Consider the following 22106-nt stretch of genomic DNA (forward strand, 5'->3'; position numbering starts at 1 on the left):
TGGCTACCATTGAAAAGGAAGAAAGGCCTGTAAGGAGCCCTATCTTTCAGATCTGTGGTAGCCATCTTGCTACAATACCCCAGGTTACTGGATTATCAAGCCAGAGTGCTAATAGCATGATCGCCCTCTCCAGCATGCCGGATGGGGTGTTATCAGCAAGGGACCCTCATTAAAAGCCCTTCCTATGCTTGGTTATTTAACTCGGGCCCCAGGCCAATAACACCTGATCTGGCCCACCCTATCAGGTGTAAATGCTTAATTATATCCCAGGAGAGTGACATTGGCACGATTTCCGAGCTATTTCTGCCAGTGTGGCCCAGAAAACATCCACATAGCCTGGAAATTGGCCCATGAGTGAAGCCTCACTAATCCCCTGCTCTTGTTGCGCTGGCAGAAAGGCTGTCAGAACAGCACTCCAGCATGACTGTCAGCACGGCGCTCCCATGTTGAGAGGGAGCACCACACTGACATCCAAGCTGCCAGTGCTGCATGGCTCTCAGCACGGCGCTCAACCCCATCTCAGGAGTGGCAGTGCCGTTCTCCTCCTTGCCTGTGCCGTACCTGACAGATGTGGCCTGGGCACGAGAAAGCACACACTCCCCTGACCCCACTCCTTACCTTGATAGGGTGGGGGGCTGCCACCTCCCCCTTGCTGACTGCAGTCTTGACCGGGTCACACTTTGCAGATGCAGCCTAGCTGGTTTTTAAGACTTGCCTCTCCCTCCTTATCACATGTATATGTAGTTACTAGGATCTAGCCAGTGTCCAGCAAGTACTCATTGCCTTTTTTTGTTGAAGGTTGTAAGGGACATAATAGCTCTATAGACCATGCCCTGGGGCTGTACCAGGAGTGTGTGCCCTGAAGACCTCATTAAATGCCCTCACTGTGCTCGGGGCTGTAACCTGGTCTTGAGGGCCCATAACTACTGGTACAGCCCTTGGGCTAAGTCTATAAAGCTTAATTTAAATTGAATAGCTGCTCTTAATAAATCACAACATACAAATCCATAACCAAGCATGTGATACTTTTTAACATGGTTTATGGGCCCATAACGCCTAGTATGGTTTGAGGGTCGAGTCTACAAAGCTATTGTAACCTGTGTCACTCTTTGTATATATAAGTAAAAAGGCATTCGTAATATATAATTCTGCTTGGGCAGTCACATGGATTAGGCTATGGGTACACCCGCTATGCCAGTAACCTTATAATGGAGCGTTCTTAATGATCTACTGCATACAGTGACTCGAATAGCCCACTGATTGCTCAATAGGACAGTTCTTTGTGTGGTCCAATGGATGTAATATGCAGTAAAATGGACCTCTTTTCAAAATTAATCAGAACAAAAAAAACATAACCAAGGTGGTATGTAATGATACATACAAATATTTATTTTATTTTTAAATAGAAAGGCAAATGACCTTCACACACAGAATTGCAGTAGAATATGTATTTCACTATAATCCCACAATAAACTTAAGAGAGACTAGAGGTAATATTTCCTATGACCGATAGTGAACAGCCCTCTATAAACGGAACTCTTAAACAATACACAATGTTCACTCGGTCCCTTGCTTCCCCAAGTCCATATTTGGTTGAACCTTACTGTATGAGGTTAATAGCCATTAGATTCTCATACTACACCACATTGTATCAAAAAATAGTATTTTATTTTTCATATTTCAACAGTAAAAAACTTTTTTTCTTTTATCTTTTCTTCTTCACAGTTCCATTTTTTTAATCTTTTTTAAAAAGGAGTATTTCTGATAGTATGCAAATCACAATATCTGCACCATTACCATGCAATATCGTTGTATACATTTAATCTCATGTAACAGTTGATCATTTAATAATTAGCAAAAATTCATCTCTTAACCTGGATCTACAAGTTGCTCACCCCTATCGTCGAGACAAGCAACCCAGTCCGTAAAAACCTTTCACTTATTCTTCCTAAAAATCATGCTTACTTTCATACCACATCCATACCATACCCGACATGTTTCATTCCTTACACACTTACACACTATTGACAAGGAAATTCTTCAGGGGTAAAATTTACACAACATTCAATTAAATGCACAATCGTATCAGTCTTCTTGTAAACTTAATTTCTTGCGGGGTCAGCTTTCAATGAGATCCCATCGCACTTTTCTTTAGGGTCCAATCTTCAAAAACGAATACACTGTGGGAAGCAAGTGTGGGATAATCGAAATTTAGTATTCGAGATAATATCCCGGTCGACATTTATATTATGCACAACCTGCTATGTGTCAATCATCAGCGGAAGGGTGTCATTACTTAGACCATCACCTTCTTTACATCTGTTATATCTTCACACCTCCACCCCTATCTGCAACTAGGTCCTTCAAGACCACACCCATGCTGTTATCACTTCAGGTCTAATCTTTAACTACGACACTGAGTATTTCACAACTTTATAATCAATTAACCCAATCATGCGGTACAGTTAAGTTGTCCAAGTCTGTCTATGAATTTGCTTTACCTTCTACAGGCTGACTTCTTCTTATGTGTCTTCTTGGGGGGGTCCCCCTCGATTTACAATCCTCTTCCTAGTTAAAGTCTGTCTGATGTTGGGGTGTGCTTGGCTCTCAACTGGATACCACTATCTGCGATCACTGGGAGGCATTCCTATTTAAGACAAAAACACAGGTAAACCAATTTGTGTAGCTTGGCTTGATGTTTATTCTATTTGTCAGTTCATTGTGCTCAAAACAACCCTGCATATCTGTATACTGACCTAGCGTGATTACTTTGTGGATTCCTGTTCTATTTAATAGTTGACTTTATCCCGTGCCGCTCCTCATTTAGATAAATATTCTAAATTTTCTCACGTGGGATGGGACGACTCTCTATATATAGTTTTCTAGAATGGAGAGAGGCACATCAGGTACTCGGTCGTGATTCTTCTTCGTACCGCTGTTCATTTAAAATTAGAGTGGGGATATCGCCAAAAGGCTTTATGCTCTTACCTTTAACAAGCTTGCCTTTGCTGCCTTGTACGGGGTTACAGTCGCTGCTCACATGTGGCTGTCCTCTCTCTCAAGTCACACTCCTATCTCCGCCTGGTGTCCGTTTCTACCTGTTCTCATTACGTTCTCTCGCTTGTTATTGGATTTCGCCCCCCACATGACCAATTAGTCACGTGATCGGGAGACAGCACCTTAATGGTCTCTTTCTCTTTAAAGACTATGTCATAACCTATCTTGCCTTCGGCCCCCACTTAGCCCAGCCAAATGTGGTCGCTACATCATCCCACCGCACGGGAAAACCTCATAGTTTCTATTGAAGTCGGCAGCCAAAACTCCATCGGCATTGGCTGACACATATTTCCCGCTACGTGAGTATCGTTGGTTTAGTTTTTAATGTCCAAACATCCTGCGCCGCTCATTTTTTCTTAACGTTCGCTTAACATCGTTTCAACTCGATGGTTAATGTCATTTGTTATTTGACTGGCGGGTCACCAACACCGGGCCACAGCATTTCCCCACATTGTAGTCGTGATCGTATGATATTCACGGGGGTATGTGCACGACAAACAACCACTACTGATATTCCTGATTGAGTCATTTGAATATGGATGGGGGACCCATGGGAGTGGATTTTAGGGTTCCCTTACAAAACTGGCTATACCACATTGACTGTTTCCTACTTCCTGTTGGACCTTACTCTTGGTCGTTTTTCTTCACAGTCATCCTAGAGAGGTTGTACATAAAACAGCACAGGCCAGAGTTGATTTTATTTATTCACTCTTCTCGTTCAGTCCCAATTCTGTACTTTTTGTGAGAAAAATTAATTCTTTTTCTTTCTGTGCTAACTTTCTCCTGTCAAGGTTCAAATCGTTCGTCGGTCTAACCACATAGACCACAGACCATCTTAGTTCCTCTACTTTGTGTATCATTTCAATGAAATGTCCCACAAGGGGAGCCGAATGGACTCTATTTCTTATGCAGCTTTTATGCTCTGTGATACGGATTTTAATTTTTCTTTCCGTCTTCCCTATATATATCTTATTACAGGGGCACCAGATGACATATACAACAAACACTGAGTTGCAATTAGTCAGAACTTTCTGCTTCCAAGGGTTCTTTAGACCTAGATCGATTTCCATGTTTTTTTTTGTCTGTTGGCAGCAGGTACATGATCCACATGGGTAATGCCCTTCTGGGGCTCGCATCCCCCAGGTCTCTGTTAGTGTCATTTGTGGTTTGATCTGTTTAGTAATATCATTCCGCATAACCTGATCTTTTATAGATCTACTTCGTCGGAATGCCATCAACGGTCTCTGCAGAGGTACTTCGCCTTTCTCAAGAATCCCCCAATTACGGTGGATTATTTTTTGAATTCTATGAGATAGATTACTAAACGTGTTAACAAACACTAAGTTATCTTTATTTTTCTCTCTTGGGTTTTGCTCGAGAATGGCTTCTCTGTTGTTATTATCTGCCCTCTTCATTGCTTTTTTTGTCAATTTAGCCGGGTAGCCTCTTTCGTGTAGGTTCAACCTCAATTTTTGTGCTCCTTCTCTATAATCTGCACTATTAGTGCTGTTCTTTTTTAGTCGAATGAATTGACCAAAGGGCAGGTTGACACGCGTGTGCCTCGGATGGAAACTTGTATAGTGCAACAAAGTATTGCGATCCGTGGATTTTTTATATGGTTTCACAAAGAGTTCTCCCCTTGCTGGATCCACCTTGATGGTAATATCCAGATAGTTAATCTCTACCTTGCTTGTGCTTTCCGTGAATCTTAAATGTTGGTTTTGATGGTTAATCCAATCAAAGAAACTGGTTGCCTCGTCTTCATCACCCCTCCAGATGATCAACACGTCATCTATATACCTCCTCCATACCAATATGTTCTTCTTGTATGGATTAGTCTCGTTATAGATGCAGTGTTTCTCAAAGGCTTCCATATACAGGTTCGCAATACTTGGGGCTAGGGTGGCTCCCATGGCCGTGCCCTGTATTTGTTTGAAGAATGAACCATTAAAATGAAAATAGCTTTCCATAAGTGCCATCTCGGCACACCACATAATGAAAGACACTGGAGTGTTGGTGTTCATCGTTTCTGTTAATAATCTTTCTTCCAATACCTCAAGCGATGCTCTCTGTGGTATATTTGTATACAGAGCTATTACGTCTAGGCTGATCAACATCTCAGATTTGCGGATCAACATCTCAGATTTGCTGTCAAAAGGTCTACCTTCCATCTCGTTTATTATCTGTGTTGTATCTTTTACAAACGAGGCCATCTTCCTCACAATTGGTTGCATAAAGTGATCTGCAAATTTAGAGAGTGGCTCCAAAATTGAATCACATCCCGACACAATCGGTCTCCCTGGTGGTCTAGTCAGAGATTTATGTATCTTGGGGAGTATGTAGAATTGTGGAGTCTTTGGTTTATCGACAACTAGAAACACAGCTTCTTTTTTCGTTATCCATCTTCTTTCTTCCGCTTTTGTTATCTTTTGATGGATTAGTTTTTCCAATTTGAGCGTAGGGTTTTCAGCCAATTTCTGATAGTTGTTGCTGTCGCCCAGTTGATTCATACACTCGTCTATATAGTCCTTTCTGTTCAGGATAACCGTGGCTCCACCCTTATCTGCTTTTCTGATTACTATCTGGTCGTTGAAAAGTAATGTGTTCAGGGTGGTTTTTTCTGCCTGGGTGAGGTTTTGAAATGTTTTCTCTGTCTTAGTTTGATCTTCCAAAGCGGTGACTTCTTGGATCACCCTACTTTCAAAAACTCGTGCTTCAGCCGTATGTGTTTGCGATGGAGGACAGTATTCAGATTTCCTATGTAGGCCACTATCTGATTCACTGTTATCACTTTTGTCTGAGGAAAAATTGTTTCAGATGGACTTTTCTCATAAACTCAGAGAATTCTTCTCGGAATTGGAAACGAATGTGTATGTTAGTAGTGACAAACCCTAGGCCTTTATTAAGGGCCTTGGTCTCTTCTGGGGTCAGTTCGTAATTTGATAAATTTACCACAGTGTCTTCATGCTGCGGGTCATTACTCGTTGGTCTGGGTCCCATTCCTGTTGGTCCTGTTCTAAAAAATGTTGTCCAACCGGGTGTCCTCTATTACTGTTCCGTCTTGTACCACCTCCTCTCCTAGGGCCCCTTCTGCCTAAGTTTTGGTTTTGGGCACGACCCCTTCTTCCTGTGTTATTGCCATCCCCCGTACGGTCTTCACTGGAGCTGTAGGAGGTTCCTCTGAACCTAACTCGTCTTTTGGAATTGCCCTGTTTCTGTGTGTTCTTCCTGTTCTTTTATGAAGTAGTCATCCTGTACATAAGGAAAAGCTTTCTCATGGGTAAACTGCTGTATATCCTTTTTAAGACGCCTGATTCGGTCTTTTGTCAAATCTTCTTTAAATGCCTTCATCTCACTCAGTAGATCATCTACTCTTTTTTTTACATTGTTCTATAGGCACAATTTTTTTAATCTCCTCTTCCAATTTGTTTAGGTCTATCGCTATCTTCTCTGTAGTTTGTTTAGCAGTATCAATTATTAATATTACCCAGTCTCTACCACATTTATTGCCAATGTAGCTCCACTGTAGTAGAAACTCTTTATTTTCCAGAAAAATCCTTGGCTCGTTTCTTACTACAAGTTCCATCGGTAATATGCTGTTCCTTAAATACTCTAGCATTATACTCCCATGTAATTCAGATCTAATCAGCCTCTTTTTCATCTGGGTCAATTCGTCCCAGCTGGTCAGGTTAGATGTATCTCCCAATTCTCCTCACTATAATCCTACATGTAATCACTTGAACTGTTGAGGTTATGGCCCTTTGGAACGTGCATATGGTAACGGATGGGATTTCATCAGAATAATTCAGAGTGCAAATAACTGGACAAACTCAACAATATGGCAAATTCTGTTGAATTAACAAAGGGAGTTTACAACGAACATGAACGGATGTACGCACAGTCTATCAATGATCTCCACATAAAACGTGATCCTTATACTCAAATATGCGTCAGATTGACATCACACTACGTGGGAATAGCACAAAACATATCAAGGGTCGGGATTGGTTCAGGGAAACATTTAGATATACACTTCTATATGAGCTAGGATTGGTTTTGGCTGTCCAATATCAGGTGGACAACTTATGCCCACGTCTCAAAATATGTCATTTCAGAAACATTAGATACATAGTTTCTCATTAGTTTACAAACTATAAGGTCCTTCGTTATATGGACTAATACTATTATTTGGCAAGCTTGTGCCATGTCTGGAACATTTGGTTCTTTTAGCAGCACGTATGCCCAGGTCCAGGTGCAGGGAGATGGGACATGAAGCTACTTCATCACCCATGCCTTCTGCCAGGAAATTGTCTTTGTACTTGGCCTTGCAGAGTATTCTTGTCTTTGAGTTCAAACACCTTTTCCACCCTTGGCTCACGTGACAGGAGAACACAATCTGGCCCATTTTGCAGCTTTTGAATTCTCTAAATGAATTCAAACTTGGCATCCTTTGTGTTCTTTCTTGCACCTTAACGCAAGAAGGTTCATCATCCGCACACTCGTTCCTCTTCAGAGTAAATAGCTGACCTCGATTTCTAGGATCTTGACTTCAGGCCAGACAGCGTCGCCACGGAGCTCCATGAGCCTGCTGTTTTGCTGTGACACAACTTTCCATTCTCCCTTCATGGTTACTGGCTTGTCCAGTGTCCAGTTTCTATACAATGGTGCATTCACCTGCATTCTATTCACTACTCACTGCTTGCTTCTTTGATGACTTAATCTACCTTGTGTTTCAGTGTCTGTACATGTATTGAACATTTGTTTAATACAACACTTTGTGCAAGTGTCATCTTCTTTTACACTTGAGAGTTAATTCGATCTCTTACTTCATCATTAACCCTCTAGGATCCATACATCACCTTTAGTCAATATCTTGAGACGTTGTGCACACTTTCTTATGACATCATCAGTTCATTTGCTTAGCTATTTCTCATATTCCTTCAGGGAGTTCCTCCTGTAGGTTTTCATCACTTTGTGGATATATTCGAAGGGGTTCTCTCAAAGGATATCATCTCCTAAATATTCGTGGAGGTACTGGCATGATTGCTGGTGTCAGACACAGCATGGTCTCATGTCTCCAATACAAGAGAGGTAGGATGGCCAGATCTCCTGCAGATATATACAGCTGCTCCTCTACATTCCCCCCTCTGGTCGAGTCCTCGACCACCTCCATAGGTTTTTCTGCTCCTTTGTATTTTCTCTTGAAGTGTTTTTTTGGTGTCCATATCTTCGTCACCCCCCTCAGGGTGCCTCCTGTTTTGACTTTTTCATCCAGATCATATAGCTGCACTGTCCATTCCAGGTACAGTAGACCCAATGTTCAACGTAATTCTTGTGATCCTTTTGATAACAGAACTTCTTTCCTTCAGGTGCCACAATAGTAGCCGTTATATACTCTCTGATTGCACTATAAGACAGAACCTTGTTTTCTGGTTCATCCTATGGGTCAATCATGATTTTCATTCCTACTGCCTTCCTTGCTGTTTTCTTACATTTTCCAATCATTATTGTGATCATACAGAATCAAAATGTAATTTTTACCAATATTGCTCCAAGGAACATGAATAGGTTTGCCATCCAATAAGAAATCCATGAGAACAGTAGCATGAACCAACTCTCATCTGCGATGGCCTTTGTCTCATCCACCCATTTCACGTGCATATCTGTCAGCATACACATGGCCTCTGTCAAGGTGCCGTTCTCACCATCATGTGATCATATGAATGTGCAACATGATGGCCCAATTTTGGCACAAACACCTCCTTCCATCGCTGTAATCATGACATGGACATATCTGTTTTGGAGGGTCATCAACTTTATGGCCCTCAGTTCTTCATTTATGGCATTAAATTATTTTATAGTGGCATTGATTGTTTGTAGAAGCTTCCACCTAGTTATCTGCAGCCATTTTGCATTCACCACTGTTTGAATTCCAGGCCTGAACATAGATGTGAACATCACTGCAGCTCTGCTGAACAATTTGTGCACATCTGGGATGTTTTTTTAGTCCATTAGTGATTTTTGTGAGAAAGTATTCAACCTCTTCATCTGCTGGTTTCTAGTGATCTCTTCCTTCTCAGGTGATCATCCACTTTAGGACATTCTTCAATCTTTTGGTCGCTTTGTGGAATCACCCATGCTCGAACATGGATATATACCAAGGACCACACTCCTTTCCAATTCCTTGGCAATTTCATATATGCTCTAGACCTGCAGGCCCAAAATCAATCCATTAGGACAGCAGCCCCACTCCTCATTCCTGGAACATGAAATATGGTTTTGCACCCCTTATTAAGTCAAACATAATTCTTCCTTTTGCTTTGGAAGCACATTGTTGCATTAACCAGTGGGACCACAGTCACCTGTCCTGCTTCATCTTCCACCCATGTTAGCAGTTTGGAGTACTTGGCCCAAGACCCATCATTCACCTGCTGTACTCCTTGTATTGCTTCCTTCCGCAGCAGGTGAGCTGCACAAGACATCATTCCATCTTCCCATCCTTTGTGTGTGATCACTCCTCTATAGATTAGCAGCTGTTATTGCTCCGAACATCTAGGCATCTAAGCCTTTTCCGTCATATCAGAACAGTTAATTATTTTCATCTCTCCAATGATCACCCTGTGGTGTCCTGCAGCAGGATACATAAGCACCTTATCTGTTTACCCAGGCTTCTTCTCCATTTGTGTTGTCTTGGTGTAGTCATCTTGGTATAGAAACAACTGTCTTGATCTCCTTTGCAAGGTTGCCCGATTCCCTTGAAACTGTCCTCTAGTAGTACATGCTGCTATATGACTGACGCATTTGGCATTGAAATGAAGGTGTTTACTGTATTCATGGCGTAGGGGATGAGAGAGCACACATAGCAAATCTAATCAGATGCTCTCTCCCCCACCTTTATCGTGTGCTGGTACCAAATATTATTTCCCAGGTGAGCTACATTACCAAGATAGGTATTTGTCCCTTGATTATCTTCTTCTGAATCCCTCTTATGTCGTCTGACATGCCCATAAAGATCAAATTGTCATCACTGTTACTCATAGTAGGCAAAATCATAGGACCTCTTTTTCCAATGGGACCAGTAGGGCAATAGTAGAATAATCAAGACTTTGAAATGTAAGATACAGAAAGATAAAGAGAATACACATGCATATGTATATCAGGCATCAGAGTCTGGAAAAACACTTGGTGTGCCATCGCAACACTTGTTGAACTTGTGCTCTCTCTATAATCACATTACCCTCTTCACGATCATTTTTAATACAAATATTCAATTTCACATTCATAATTGTACAATGTGTTCACTTACAGCTAATAAGAGTCTTCTTATCACGGGACCATTCTTGGGGTCATGTAGAAAGGTATGAACATTGACGTCTCTCTGAACAAGAGCAGGGTAGGATTGGAGTATAAACATAAAGATTCCAACTACAAGTCGATGTGTGTCACTGTCAACAGGTACCATATATTTATCCCTGTAACAGATATGCTCTAAGAAATGAAACTTGGTACTGGTCTACTTGCTCGAATCAGGAACTAACATTTTGGCATAATACTGATGCAATATTCATTCCTTCAAAGAATCTCTAACAAGTATGTTTCAACCCCTGGAATTCTTTGCAAGTCTATGCACTTCCTGCTAAAATGTGTAAGGAGTTCCAATAAATTCCTGTCCAAAAGAAATATGTGCTAACCACTCGCTGATGTATCATCCTTCTTGGTCATCGATACAGTCTGCACATGCAGAAATTCTTCTTCTTGTCTTGCTTCTTGGTCAATAACTGCTGGAGAGAGAGTCTTGCCTTTGGAGATCTTTACATTACCTAAATGCAACCAAGCGTGTCTTCCCAATACCTTAACTGCAGAAAGGGTGACTTCCTCAACACTGAAGGGACCATTAAACATAGACTCATGCCACTTTCTGGTGAAGTTTTTAATGATAATTAAATACCCAACATATAACTTTGGTGTGGGCAATAGTTCACTTGGATTGGTTGCTGGACTGTCCTCTTGCATATTCCTTGCCTCTTCCCTTAGATGCTTGGCTTGATTTGCAATGAAAGTAACAGTGGTAGTAATACATATCAAATAATCATGCATTTCATCACCTAAAGCCTTCACTACACTCTGGGCATCACTCCTGCCTCTAGATGGAGGCATAAGATGCGTTCTCATATGACGCTCTATTACTAACTCATGGGAAGTGAGGTGGTGGCTGATTTTGAAGGACCTATAAGGCTAGAGGTAGGCAATATAGCCATCCCTTCTTCAAAGTCAATTTTATCTTCGCTATGCTCTCTTTAAGGAGGCCATTGAGACTCTCACATATCCCATTCACTTGCTGTTGATAAGCAGAAGTAAATGTATGCTGTATGCTTATTAAGAGTCCTATTTGTTCAAATAGCTCATTGACAAAATGTGTCTCATTATCGGATCTTAATACTTTGCACGCTCCCCATCTTGGAAAGACTTCCGTTACTAAAACATTGATGCACAAGTGGCATCAGGGTGTGTACACGGACCGGCTTTGATACACCTGGAGAAGGGACACACCACCATAGAGACATTTATCCTTTACATGTCTGCAACATATCGACGTAATCGATATGTAAATGTTGAAACGGACCATTCGGTTGAGGTAGTACTCCCCTGATGGTTCTCAGTGTATGCCCAGCAGTAAACATTTGACACACAATGCAATTCACCATGAACTGTGGAACGTTTTCCAGCAAATTGGGAACAGACCAGTCCTCTAAAAAAAAAAAAAACAATGTTTTATAACACGCATTTCATGACATTTAAGATGCAGGGAAGGAACTATGATCCTGGAACAGAATCACAATGAAATACACAAGGCAAAGAAGATCCAAAGATAGGACCCTCCCGTCCCCTGCACACTACCTTATACTGAAAAGACAGTCAATACTCAATTATTTCTGTAAACAGACTTTGAAACAGTTAGTACACAACTTAGAGGAAAAGGAGAGTATCCTTTTTAACAAATAAGATTGGTTTAAAAAAACTAAGGTTTTCCAAGAAAAAGGTTATTAATCCAGAGTTAGCTGACACGTTCTATACCCCTTCTTCCTGAGCAATTCACACTAGAAAGGAAAATGGCACATAAAATCAAATCAATCTTGTGTACTCTCTGAGATCAGTTAATACAATAATCTTCAAGAAGATAAACATCATGAATAAATATTGTTACAAAAACACAATTGTTTTAAAAACATTCAAAAGAAACCATCCACCAAAAGAACCATCTGGATCTGAACACACATAAAGGTGACCAAAATGCCTTGTGTAGTATCCTCCTATTCATGGTGTAGTGCACCCCCATGTAGTGAACCACTTTCATGCATTAGTAGCCTCTATGTGCAGGAAAAGCCCATTCACAAGTGTGGTGAGGTACCAGGTCCTGCAGTATAAACATAATCAATAAACACTACACTATAACACAGGACATAGGCAATTCTAGTCTCTACATTCTCAACTTCGATCTCAAATTCTTTGAAGCCTAAGGAAACAAATCTGGAATAGGCCCCACTCGTCCATTTCAAGGTAGCACCTCGAAATCAAAGCCTTCACATGCACGTGGGATGCAAAACTAATGGTTGTAAATATTTCTGAAAAAAGGATTTCCCTGAAACAGAAGAAATGCCAAGTAAACAAAGGGAAGATACGTCATATGATTTAGTGTATCCACTATGTATTTACTATTGTCGAACGGCAGTTATTCAAAAGGAAGACTCACCACCTCCAGAGGTCGTAATTCCACTCCTTTCAAAACAATGTTTCCACACAGATAGTGATCAATCTCATACGCCAAATACGTCCCAAACACTGTGGAAACATTCTCTATAGCTGGTAATACAACCAATCCACAGTCCGTCACTGGTACACAAAGCAGGAAATCAGATAGTTTAACCGTGATCCCTCATAACGTGGAATAAACTCCAACCAACTTATGCTACCAGCAGGTCTGAGAAATTCAGCGTGACTTGCCCTACGCTGGGAATCAATTCTGGGTCTAGAAGAAACAAGTATGCGGCCTATGTATGCACCCAAAACAATAACAAGTCCGCTGTGAACTGACATAGCGCACCATCTTCAAACGCTAGGTTATAATAAACTAGAAACAAAAACCGGACTAGCCACTAGTTTAAGGAAACAATCATTCATCTTGGAGAGGAAACAACATCCCTCAACGGTATACTGGCATGCCCATTTAGAGAGTCAAGGAACAGCCCATGGTAATACTTGTGGATTTCTCAATTGAAAATGTGGCAGCAGCCAAAGATTGTTCGCATGGAAAATGTCCTCTCTTAACTTGGTCTAAAATCCTGCTGTAGTATGCCAAAGGCTTATACCACAACATTGTTCTTTGTGTGATTACTGCTGTCATTACTGACCCATTTGTGTGTGAAAACAAATAACATTCCTCGCTATAGTTGGGAATCCCTAAAACAGAGCTGTACAAATTGCTCTTTTTAACTCCTCAAATCCTTCCTTCATTTCTTCAGTCCATTCTATGTTTTCCTTACCAACTTGTGCTTTCTTTAGTGAAGTGGTTTGGCATACGTGCTGTAATCAAACACCCAGGCTCTGCAATAATTGCCAAGCCCAGAAACTGCTGCATTTGCCTCACTGTGTTTGGCTTTGGTGTTTTCATAATAGCCTCAGCTCTTTCAGGTGTCAACTTTTTTCCTTCATGTGAAATCAACTGCCCTATGTACAACATTTCCTCCTGACAATACTGTCATTTTTCCTGGTCTACCTCGTATGCTTTGTCTGACAATATAATAATTAACTGAATAGAGTCTTGTCTATATTCATCCTCTGTTTCGTTATAGACTAGTACGTCATCTACGTATTGAATTTCTGAACTCTTAAGTTCAATGTTACCCAGATCCATCTGTAGTACCCTGTTAAAGATTGATGGCGACTCACAATACCCTTGAACAAGTATCTGTAAGTTTCTTTTGCCTAAACGTAAAGGAAGTAAGGTCTTGTGGGTCTATCTGCAAACGAGATTGAGAAAAACACATTTTTCAAATCGATCACTATGAAATACTTAGCTTCAACTGGGATTCAACACAATATTGTCACAGGATTAGGAACTAATGGAAACTCTGCTTCGACAATCTTCGACAATCTAAGAGGGCACAAGTCCTGGATAAATCTCCACGACCCCCCTTTAGATTCTTTTATTGGATACACCGCAGTATTGCCCCAGAATTTTGATGGCACTAGGATTCCCAGATTCATCAGTGCAGAAATAGTCTTGAATATGCCTTCATTAGCTTCTCGGGACATAGGGTACTGTTTTGCTAGGGGTCAAATTGCTCCTGGTTTGAGTTTTATTTTAACATCCCCTATTCCCTTCAATAGGCCTACGTCATATGGGCCCATATATCCAAAGGACACTTGGCACCTTTTCTAGGTCTTCCTGAAAGAATACTGGTTGTTGCAACATTATCGCCATTCGCTGTGGGCCTTCCCACTTCTCAATCTTTATCCAGTATGTAATGCTTATAAAAACACTACTTCATCATCGATACTCTTCCCTGAACATATCTTCATCTGTTATGTCAGTAAATCTGTATCCCTCTTCAATCACCATTCTCCATGATCTGACTACGTCATCTTCCCCTTCAAACATTGCTATTTCTCCTTGCAATATAGCTGCTTCCAATTCTATATAAATAGTCTGTCCTGCCTCCTCATTCATAGATATTTGTGGTCTAAATGAGAACTCATCAGGTATCCTCACACTCTTACCTACTAATCCACGTAACCATGTCAATAAAATGCTCACCCCATACATGAAGATTTTTGGGTCTACCAGGACTCCACACAGAGCCACTTGCCCTGTAAATGCCAATATGAACTCTCTTACATTTAAATGGTATACTCCTGGAGTGGAGCACACTATTCCCTGATCAGTAAATGAAATTGTCATGTTAAGTTTCGTTATGAAGGGGCTGATTCATGGAATTATTTGCGCCGAAAAACAGGGATTTGTGCGCCATTCTGCCCGCAAATCCCCATTTGTTAAACTGCGATTTGCGGGCAGAATGGCGCATAAATCCCTGTTTTTCGGTGCAAATAATTCCATGAATCAACCCCTAAATCTCTTCCTAATATATTAACTGGCGTCTGTTGTGAATATAACAAGGGGACAGACATGACACATTCCCCTATAAAAACAGGTAACATATCAGTAAAAATAAATTTGTAGCAGCAGAGAACCCTTGAGCATTCATGGCAATACCTGACATTGGATATTTTCCCTCCCGTATACAAGAGCGAGTCACCCCAGTGTCTACAAGAAAAGAAATGGATTTGCCTTTTATTGTTACATTGATCATTGGTTCTTCTTGGGGGTCTGGTGTCACAGATAGTACTAAACTCATCAAGTCACCCTGTGAGATCTCCTATTGAGAATATAAAGTCATCCTTGTCCCCATGAAAGGTTTTCCTCGTAACACAGTGACGCCCCCTATCCTAGATGTCAATATGTGCTCTGTGTTTGCATTTTGTTACATTTGCAAAGGTGCTTGCTGGGACTGCCCTTGCGGTGGGAGAATTTGAACCGGCCCCTGCTGTTGTGCCTGCTATACTTGAAGCACCTGTGCCTGATAGAATGTGTGATCCTGGGCAAACCCCTCTCGTGTTTTTGTACTTAATGGTGGTGGATACAATGTCCCCCCTCTTGAAGGTTGCCCATTTTGTTGTGCATTCCCTCGGCTCCTACATATGCACACAATATGCCCTGTCATTCCACAATTCCAACATACTGGGGTGCCCCTGTGGCAAACCCTCCTTGATTATATCCTCCATGAGTATTTTGACTCGCATTCTGAGTGTTCTCAAATCCACCTTGGGCATTTGCAAATCCACCTCCTCTTGCTCTAAAGCCTATACTTCTTCCTCTTGGCCAAAACCCATACCCACTTTGAGCTATAGGGTATGCAATATTGACCTGTGACGTGCCCATTATTTCTTGCATTCCTACTCCTTCTCCACTTGTCAATACCGCCCCTTCTATGGCAAATTTTGACCATTTTTTCTGAACTAACTTGGCTTCCTCAATGTTTCTATTTTCATTGTTCATTTTATTCTTCTCTTCTAGCAACCAACAATGATACACAATAGTTAACGGTATATCAGCCCATAGTTTTGTTTCCACCCCCACTTGTTTTTTCATTTCCCTCTGTACCGGTTCTGGCAATCCCTGGCACAAAATATGATAAAATAGTGCCACTGTTTTTTCCCACAGCTCACGAGTTTCAAGCTGCCATTTCTCTTGAATATCCTGAATATAAGGAATAGGGTCTTCATCTTCTTTCATTTTACGTGTCATAATTGCACCCATGTCTGATGTATCAGGATACTGTACCCTGAGAGCCCTCAAAACATCTGCCCTGCAATTATTAAATGGCCCTCCATCATGTGCTGTGATTTGTGCTGTCACACCCGCATATCCTGCTCGTCTCCAAATGTTGTCAGCTCTCTCCCCAATAATAGTTACCAATAGACCCTTTATGTATCCTATGGGCAGCGTGTTTCCTCCTGTCATCTTTTCTAATTCATATATCCATTTCCCAACCCCCAGAGATAAATTAGGAAGCTTGCATTTTAAGTTATCATTATCCATCTGGGACCATGGAATATGTTGTGGCCTCGCTCCCTCCTTCTCTAGCAAGCAGAATTGTGAGAACCCAATCCCATAATCGGACGCCACTATTCATTTACCTAATGCAGGGGTGATTGTTCCTATCCGTCTTCATGTTGGTAACAACCTTAATCTATTCACATAAGGTGCAGATTCACACAATCATCATCGGGGAAGCTCAGGATATGGTATAGGATCTGGTGTTCTTTCCTTAGGGTGTTCCATATCTGACTATCTTATCTCCTTATCCATTGGTCGGTTTCCAGTGGGGCACATATGCCCTCTCCTCTCTTGAACTGATTCTCTTTCCTCGTCTGTCATTGCTAAACCCCATCTGGTGTGACTATCCTCTTCTTCTCTGTCTCAATCTAACCTAATAAAGGCCATGCTCTATGTTCACAAGTGAGCATTTTTTCCTCCTCAATCTGTGAATTCGATATTGGGGATCGTCCACCGCTTCCTCGGTTTCCATACTCACTATCCTGCCTCAGTTGTTGGTATGCTTTATCAGTCCTTTCCCCCATATTTTCTGCAACATAACTTTCTTCTTCAAGTTCTACTCTAGGTGTTTCAAGCGTTATTCCCTCTATTAGGGGAATGGCTCTTATTTTATCCCATTGTATTTCCTCGCTTGGTCTCATTCGTTCGTTAAGAATGAGACTGGCATCCACACCTCGCTGCCACCTATTCTGTTTTATCTCTTCATGCACTTTCCTTCCTTCTCTTTTCTCGCATCCCTTCTTACTCTTTCTTCCTCTTGCCTTCATTCCTCCCTTCTTACTTCCTGTCTCTGTTCTTTTTCTTCTTTCCTTCTTTCCTTCTTTCCTTCTTTCCTTCTTTCCTTCTTTCCTTCTTTCCTTCTTTCCTTCTTTCCTTCTTTCCTTCTTTCTTATCTCTTTCTTCCATCTCTCTTTTTCTATTGTCATACCTCCTTTGCACCTCTGCCTGCTTTTCTTCTTTCTCTTGTTCTTCTCTATTTATCTGTTCCTGTCTTTTCCTGATTTTTTTGTTGTTGCTGCTCATCCTCTCTAAATCTTTCTCGTTCTCAGCCCTTCTTTTCTTGCTCGTCCTTACCTTCTCTTTGCCTAACCTCCTCAATACTTTCCCCATCTAACTTGAGTAATATATATCCTCCCATCCATTCATTCTGTATGAGCGTTACCTCATCAGCCCTATCCTTTTCTCCTTTCCATCGTTTGATTTCACTGTTTATATCTGTCAATATACTTGATCTCTCACCTATTTCTTCCTTATCTCGTATAGAATTACAGGCATATTCCTTCCTTTTGCTCTCTTCTGGGCTACCATTGCTACTGTAAGCAGGGGGTTCATATGCTGGGTTACTATGCCCTGCTGCTGCTTTGAGTTCCTTTAAAGGATAAACTTTCTCTTCTGTATTTACACTTTTAATCCCGGACAAAGTAAAAGGAGCTGAGGGCTCAACTACCACCCCCCTTATGCCGATTAAGCATCCACTCCTCCGGTGGTGGATCCTCTTTCTCCTCTGAGTACATTTTCCATAGTTCTAAAACTGCTAGCCTTTTTTCTAATTTCTTCCCTGTGTACGCAACGTGCATGTATGTGGTCATTTTTTTCAATGCCACTTTTGACAATGATCCCCTTTGTGGCCATGGCATGAACATTTTATTAGCCATGCCCTTCACCCATTCTGCACTGTAGTGTTTGAGCTTGGGTGCATGTTTTGATAGTGTTTTACAAACATGAAAGAGTGGAGTGTCTCCCATAATGACAAGCACCATCAATCATCGCTCAATCCTCTTTTGTTTCCACAACCTATCTGTCTTCTGATTGGCACCAATCATTTACAAGTTATTACAAACAACGTCACTTCTGATCGTCAAAGCTTGCTATGTCGAAAAATCTTCACAAATCAAATCAAATAATACTGAAAACAATAACACAATACACTTTAATAACCCCTGTGATCACCTTTTCTTTTTTATAATCGTTTATAATAAGAAGTATGCTTCCCAATCCTCCAATTATATTACCCTATGCAGGGTTTAAGATTTCACCTTTCACAGCTCTGACTGTGCGTTTCCCCTCTCTTTGTATTCTTATTGGAATTTGAGACGTCTTCTTCTCTCTCCCTTGAAATAGGATTACTTAGGCTTTCCTTTATCGTCCCAAAATGTCTAGTTTCCTCAAAAGTATCACAATCCCACCCCTTTATTTTGCCATTTCCCTTAGTCTACTTAGATCCGTTAATCAACTCTAGGTTTTGGTATAGACTACTGCTCCAATCCAACCACTTCAACCTCCATCCGTGGAATGGCCGTGGAAAGCGAGCAAGGTGTGCTTCAAAGATGGACCTGGCCACCAGCTCTTTTATTTTTGTACAGAATTCAAAGCAAACAGATGGCTATCTGGCTCCCAACACCTCACAGTGTGTACCAGCAGAAGCAGTGAGAGTGCTGGACATCTTAATGCAGATGCTTTTATACAATTTTACAAACATTATCCAGCCCCTCGCCAAACTAATAATGTACATGCTAGGGTTTGTACCCAGTTCATATGACATATACTACAATATCGTACAACGGATTTAACAAGTTTGCATGTCCATGAAGTTACAATGGTGACATTGGTTCTCTGATCCACAGTAAGCCTTGTTTCAAGAATTGCTACTGTGCAGTTCAGCAAAAGCACACGGTCTGAGTTTGTTCTACATTGTTCCATTGTTAATATGAGGATGAGGCTTGTGAGCGCAGACAACACTTGGATTGCAGTTCATTCGAGTTACAAGGTTTCTTTGCATATAGCAAACAGTCTGCTCTTAGTCAGCCTAAATGTTGACACAACTCGAAGGTCGTTCGGCTCGGCTGTAGTTGAAAACACAGTCCACCATTTTAGGGCACAAGCAGGAGTTAAAATCAAAGTGGCGGATGATGCTTAAAATGGCATCAAAGTTGATCAGAAATCATAACATTTCAGACACGGTTTCTGTGCAACACGAATGGGCTTAGACCAATATTAATAACAAGGTGGTATTATATGAATACAGTTTAACAAACTCTCCTTTTGGCCTAAGCCAAGAGCATTAGACAAACATTCGCTTTATTCAAAGCCCCACGCCACTATGTCCGTACATCTTGAATCACATTCTTCAGAGATATCAATCGCCATAAATTCCTTGATAGTAATATCCTTCATTACAAAAGTGTTAGCAGTTTTCTTGGCACATGTTCTTTTGGTCCTAATGTACCTATCGCTTGTGCACAACATCCTCCTAACATTGAACATATGGCAAGAAGACATGGTACACAACAACAACAAAACAATAGAACACAAAGAACTATCATTAGGACTGCAAAGAGTTTCCAACTCCATGATCATAGTAAGTCCCAGACCAAGCACTAAGATCCCAGTTTCCCTCAGGGACATGTATTGCCTTGAATATGGTAGGGGAGGAGTCGGGTACAAAAACACAGCATGCAGATCCCACCAATTTACATACCCCACCACGCTCAGCTAGGATGACGTCTAACACCATCCTATTTTGGAGGGCCAATAATCTAATGGCCTTTTGTTCTAGAGTCATGTTGTACAGAATATCAGTGGTTCTATTGATGGTTTTGTCCAGTACCCTTGCTAGTCTTCTGATATCCTCTGAGTTCATTATCTGTCCCCAAAATGGCACAAAGGATTTTGCTACATCGCCCATGACTTGTGAAGGAGTATCACTATTCTCATCCCGCCTTGGACGAGTTCTAGAGACTTCAAAGGTGCTGGCCACATATAACCCTGCTAACAAATAACAAGTACCCTGCCAATCTCTAGGTAACCAAGGATAAGCTTCATTGCCACAAAGTAAACTGGGTCTCCTACATACAAAGGACTGTCTTCACTGGTTAGATTTGCAATGTTCGTACAACCATGGAATGTACCCTTTGGCTGAGAACAATCACTTTGTATACAGAAGGAAACCGAGTGGCTATGATTAATAGTATAGGAAGGAGGCATGGCATCCCGGTTGCCTATGGGAGCCATCTTGAAAGAAATCAGTGATTGAAAAGGTCTAGAGAGTCTATCAGAAGGCCTAATAGAAGCAACATTGAGTTTGCAACTATTTGCAAAAATAGAACATCCCAAAGGTGTTAGGAGTCGTTTTTCAAATTCGTTTAGATTCGTCCAATAGAAGTTCCCAGAAATACTATTGTTCCAACGACCAAAGAATAATGCCCTGAGCGAGGCGTAGCATGCAGTAGTTAAAGGAAGAGGATGAATATACCAGCCCAGTCCCTTTTCCCTGTGTTGTGGCAAGTGTGAACACACCAAGCAATTTGTTCTGTTTAGAATCGCATGGGTCACATTCATGATCATTAAAAGAGTGTTATTATAGTAAATCTGTCTATGTTGGGAGTCCCGAGAAGGACGAGTGTGCAGATGTTCAGAAGTGGAGACACAGTGGAGATAATTTCAGTGGGTAAAGTCTCAAGTGGAAGGAAGGATGAAGCAGAAGCAAGATTGCTCAATGGTGAAGAAAGATCCGGAGAAGAACTTGAAGGCAAAGCGACAGTCGCCCCAGGGGATCAGGAAGGATCTCTGTAGACAAAACAGGCTTATGATGAGTATCAGAGCGAACAATCTCCTTCTCTTCCCCTTTGTCGTGGGGTAGAGGAAAGGTATCTTCTAGATGTGCGTTGCGTGGATCCATTGTTGTTTCCCTTCTACTCGTACAGCGGTCTGTGTGGCAAGTAGGACTTGATACGGTCCTCTCCAGCGAGGTGCGAGACAGGAGGCTCTTTCAAACGATTTGACGAGCACTCAGTTGCAAGGTCAGAGTCGATGACCAGAACCCTAGTATTTTACTGGGAGGGCTTTTCGCACATGTTGATGAATCAAATACAAATTTTGAGTTAACTGGTCACAGTACTCAGAAAGGAGCAAATGCTCTACATCTTTTAGCAGCTTAGGTTTGGGTACATTCCAAATATTGGCTGGTCTCCCCATGATTATCTCATAGGGAGAGAGCCCGTTCTTCGTTTGTGTGGTCGACCGCATGGACAATAGAGCTATCAGTAAGGCATCTGGCCATTTCAAATTGCTACTTGCACAGATTTTCGCCATCTTGTTCTTTAATCAGACCTTCCAGGATTTTGCGGCATGAAATGGCAAATTTTGCGGCATGAAATGGCAAATTTTGCAGAACAAACCTTTATTTATTACAGCAATTTTACGGGACATTTTGTATTAACTGGAGGGTGTAAGATTGCCACATTGCAGGAAATAGGCATAGTGCAAGGCTACAAGAGAGCCAGGGTATCTTTATTATGTATCTTTTGTATTAATTTAATAGGAAGAGTCCCAGATGTCTCTGGCTTGGCAGAACAGTGTTTGATTTGGCTACATT

The sequence above is a fragment of the Ambystoma mexicanum genome, chromosome 4p (genome assembly GCF_040938575.1).
Source record: "Ambystoma mexicanum isolate Mex_15411 chromosome 4p, UKY_AmexF1_1, whole genome shotgun sequence".
Classification (NCBI taxonomy): domain Eukaryota; kingdom Metazoa; phylum Chordata; class Amphibia; order Caudata; family Ambystomatidae; genus Ambystoma; species Ambystoma mexicanum.